Source organism: Cervus elaphus, chromosome 14 (genome assembly GCF_910594005.1).
Source record: "Cervus elaphus chromosome 14, mCerEla1.1, whole genome shotgun sequence".
NCBI lineage: Eukaryota > Metazoa > Chordata > Mammalia > Artiodactyla > Cervidae > Cervus > Cervus elaphus.
In genome coordinates, this window is record NC_057828.1 from 27,972,011 (window position 1) to 27,977,071 (window position 5,061).

The window sequence follows — 5,061 nt, forward strand, 5'->3', positions numbered from 1 at the left end:
TCACTCTAATGTCTAATAGTATGTAAGTACATAATAAATAAGTGTTGAATCAATTAATTCATCCATAATCAATAACTTAATTAATAAGAACCCTACAACTTCCCTGTGTGAAACATGATGCAAATTGTCATATAAACAACAGATTGGAGACTCTTTTAAGATGTAAAAGTATACCACTAGTAATATCAGAACACTTGTATTTTTGCTTTTTTACTTCCAGCACTTATCTGTATCTATAACTTATCATAGGTATGATTTAGTGATTCGTAATCATAAACATACGATTTTCAGAACGGGTTTTTTCTACTTATGATGTTTTCGTAATTGCCATTGATAGAGGATGCACAGGCTAAACTCTTTTCCGACTGCCAGAAAGCAATATTGTTTCCAATGTCCCTGAATGAGAGCGCGCCAGGTAGCAAGGAGGCTCCATAGCTCAGTGGTTAGAGCACTGGTCTTGTAAACCAGGGGTCGCGAGTTCGATCCTCGCTGGGGCCTCTTACGTCCTCTTCTCTATTTTTAAATCGTCCCTTTGTAAATATGCCCCAAAATACAAAATGATTTCTGAAAACGTTACTTCTTGCAGGATTAAAAGTAACTGCTCCTGACATGCTTTACTGTTCTTCAGAAGTGACCCGGAAGAGAAAATACCGGAATGCAACAAACAGCAGGAAAAGGAAAAGCGAGCGGTCCTCGGCGACGCGGCGCTACCAGAACCTGGGGCCCAAGCTCCCGAAAAGAGGCGCGGGGCTCCAGGGGTTCGTTCTCACGCCCTGCAAAATCACGCCCTGCACTGAGCCACAAGAGGGCAGAGGGGGCGGCTGGCGCCCGGCACTGCGCCGCGGGCGGGGCGCGCGCGGAAGCGGTGTTGCGCCTGCAGTTGCGCCGCGCAGCCGGCGGGGGGCGCTGCGGCTAAGCGCCCACTCGCCTGTCCGCGGCCGGCTTGCGCCTTCTGAGCCGATTCCGGGACTCCGAGCTTGGCCAGCGTGGCCTGGACCGAGGCCCGCGCCGTGATGACACGTGGCCGCCCGGGCTTCGGAGCCCAGCTTGGCTCCGAGGCCCTACCCCTTGGAGAGGAAGGGGGAGCGACTCCCAAAAATAAACAGTCCCGGGCTGCTCTGGAAGCCAAGTTTTGCAGCCGGTTTTATGTCTCCGTTTTTTTTCCCCTGAATTGCAGAATGCCGCGTGACTTTTAAAGTCGCGAGAGCCTTTTCTGAATATATGAATTCTCTCCACCCAGCATTTCTTGATAAAGGATTGTTTGTTAAGGAAGCCACTAGCCACCTGTGGCCCTTGACTGAGAGCCTGACATGTGGACATTCCGGACTGAGATGTGCTGAAAGAATAGATTACACATTGGAGTTAGAAAATTTAGTACAGAGAAAGAGAACTATCCCGTTAGTAATTTTTCATTGATTACGTATTGGTACAAAGCTGTCATATATTGTTGTTCAGTCGCTCAGTTGTGTCTGACTCTTTGCGACCCCATGGACTGCAGCAGGCGCGGGCGAGGCTGCCCTGTCCTTCACCATCTCCAGGAGCTTGCTCAAACTCATGTCCATGTATTATATTGGGTTAACTAAAATATAGTTGCATTACTTTTACTTATTTTTAATGAAAAATTCGAAAAAAATTAGAAACAGAAAAATTTTAGTTACATGTGTGGCTTCCATTTGCTGCTCTCATTTCTGTTGGATGGTGCAGAATCCTGTGACCTTGAGTTCAAGTTAATTCTTAACCTGTGTTCATGCCAGGTAAACCTTTCATCTCTGGGTCTCCCAGAGCCAGTACTGTGCCTGGCAAGCAGTAACCATGGCATTGGTTGAGCTGAAATTACATACCTCCCTAATATAATCTGAAACGCCACAAAAAACAAGAGAATGTATTTCTTAAACTGGGTTCATTTTGAGAATGATGTAACTGTAAGAATTTCTATCTTGGTTCCCAAGATGTCAGCTCTGGAAAAACACACTCATCTTTTATTGGTTATTTAGACTTCCCTGGTGGCTTAGACAGTCTAGTAAAGAATCTGCCTGCAATGCAGGAGACCAAGATTCAATACCTGGGTCTGTAAGATCCCCTGGAGACACGAATGGCAACCCACTCCAGTGTTCTTGCCTGGGAAATCCCACGGACAGAGGAGTCTGATGGGTTACAGTCCATGGGATGGAAAAGAGTCAGACACGGCTGAGTGACTGACACTTACTTACTTACCCCTTTGTGAAAGTTCATGGGCATTGCCAGTCATCTTCCAGAAAACAAAGCCACTTGGCCAGAAAGGAAAACCTTGCCCCTTCCCTAGGTTCCCAGTATTTCAGGGTACCTATTCAGCTCCCATCTCTAGACCCAGTGACCTCCTGTTGAAAAGTTGTGTTCAGAAGGCCTTGAATTTGATGGATGTAGTCCTGTACTTAGACACATGAACTCTGAACACCTTTCCCTCAAGACGCAAAACACTTTCAGACCTTTTTCTGTTTTAATTATAGTTGATTTAAAATATTGTTTTATTTTCAGGCGCACAGAAACATGATTCAGTTATATATGGATATATATATATACACTTTTGTTTTACGTAGTTTGTATCTGTTAATCTCATTCTCCTAATTTATCCCTCCCCCTTTCATTTCTTAGTTCTAATGATTTTTGTGTGGAGTCTTTAGGGTTATGTGTATATAAGATCATGTCATCTGCAAATGATGACAATTTTACCTCATCCCTTCCAATGTGGATACCTTTCTTTTTCCAGCCTGACCGCTGTAGCTAGAACTTCCGATACTGTCTTGAATAGAACTGATTAGAGTGGGCATCCTTGTCTTGTTCCTGAATTTAGCAGGAAGGCTTTCAGATTTTTCCATTATTATGTTGGTTGTGGGTTTGTCATAAATGGCTTTTGTTGAGATATGTTCTCTCTATAACCACTTTGGTGAGAGATTTTTATCATGAAGGGATGTTGAATTTCATCAAATGTTTTTTCTGCACCTATTGAGATAATCAGGACTTCCCAGGTTGCTCAGTGGTAAAGAATCTGCCTGCCAATACAGGGGACAGAGGTTCAATCCCTGGGTCAGGAAAATCCCCTGGAGTAGGAAATGGCAATCCGCTCCAGCAGTCTTGCCTGGGAAATCCCATGGACAGAGGAGCCTGGGGGGTTACAGTCCATGGGGTCACAAGAGTCAGACTCAACTGAGTGACTGAGCATGCACTGAGATAATCATGGTTTTTGTCTTTTCTTTTATTAATGTGGTGTATCACATTGATTGGTCTGCATGTGTTAAACCATCCTTACAACTCTGGAGTGAATCCAACTTGATCCTATTGTATGATCTTCCTTATGTTTTGTTGGATTCAGTTTGCTAAAATTCTGTTGAGCATTTTTGCATTCATATTCATTAAATAGGGCCAGACCCACATGTCTTTGAAGAAAGATTATACAGGGGAAAAAGTGAGGCAGAGTGAGCACATATATTTGTTCCCAAGGTTAGATTTAGTCTCCCTGAACTGAAGCAAGATTTTCAGCCACCTTTTAACAAAATGATGCAGAGTGTAAGCCCTCCCATTGTTTCGTTGGTGTCTTCATCTGAGAAGCTAAAAGTGCAAAATGTCAGGGTTGGTCAGACCCTGAAATTCATTTTTATCCTAGAGAGTATGTACAAATATCCTAGAGAGTGTATACAAAGAACATCACCTGCCATTTCAGTAAACAAGCGATGCTGTGGCCATCCAGTCATCAGCCACTAAAGCCACCCCTGACGGTGCACCTTCAGGGGAATTCAGGATGGAGAAAAACAAGATACTGGCTCTAGATAGTTAAGATGCATATCTAAGGAGTAATTTCAATAAACCCAGACTCTTTTGCATCTTCCCATACGTAGAAAAGCACTGAGATCTTTAACATGAGCTGTCCATTTTCTTTGTGATTAGCATTAATCTTTTGATGTTCAACCACATGTTGTTCATCTGTTTTCAGCAAAAAGTCCTATAAACCCTGGCTCCTCCCTTACCTGTTGGGAACAGTCACTCAGAGCTATCTGAGAGGTTGCTGTCCTGAGCTATAATCCTCAGTAAGCCTGCCAAATAAAATATAACTCTCAACTTTCATCCGTGCAGTTTTTTTCAGTCAGCAAGAGTGTTCGTAAGAGCTACAAAGGTAAGCGAAAGTAAAGCAAAGCAAAACCATGAGATGGGGTAAAGGCAGGTAGATCCGTGCGTGGGTGCATGCTCAGTCACTCAGTTGTGTCCAACTCTTTTTGACCCCATGGACTGTAGCTCACCAGACTCCTCTGTCCATGGGATTTCCCAGGCAAGAATACCAGAGTGAATTGCCATTTCCTCCTTCAGCGGATCTTCGTGGCCCAGGAATCGAACTCATATCTCCTGTGTCTCCTCCATTGGCAGGCAGACTCTTTACCACTGAGTCAACTGGGAAGCCGAGATAGCTAAGAGATGATCTAAAAATTATCTTCAGAAAATGATGACCAGCGTTTTGCATCTTTAATAAAGAAGAAAAAAGAGAAAGAGACTCAAAGAGAGGTTTGGTGTATTTATATTAGGTTAGGTTACCCTATGAATGGAGATTGCTAAAGAAAAAAATGGAATCTATTTCTTTGGAAGCCTAAAATAATCTGTCTGGGTTATGTTCAACCTCATCTGAAGCAGGAATCGCATGACCTCTAAAAGTCCTTAACAACCCTGGCATTTTTGGTTTTGTTCTGCTTAAGTCAAATTGTCTTTACTGTTCTGGATGCTTTGCAGAACTTGGAGAACTTCTTGAAGACAGGGATCATTTCCTCTCTTAGTGCTTTCATTCCTCAAATACCTGGTTAAAAGTCACCTATCCTCATTGGGGGCCCTAGAGGGAGGCAAGTTCACAGGAGGCAGACCGGGGCATTGGTTCAAGTCCAGCTGAACAGTTGACTGTCCCCTCACTGCTACAGTCTAGGGCACACCGCTTAGCCTCACCAAGCCTCACTTTTCTCATCTTCAACATAAGTTATATGGCCACACACATGATGCAAAGTTTTGAGGTTTCAAAAAATGTATATAAACTTAGCACACAACAGG

At 43.6% G+C, this 5,061-nt stretch overlaps 1 non-coding gene across 1 annotated transcript; it reads left to right on the plus strand.

The window, feature by feature from the left end:
• Positions 1-425: 425 nt before the first annotated feature.
• Positions 426-498, plus strand: TRNAT-UGU. Its single transcript has one exon. It is a non-coding gene; the product is annotated as a tRNA-Thr (tRNA).
• The last annotated feature ends 4,563 nt before the right edge of the window (positions 499-5,061 follow it).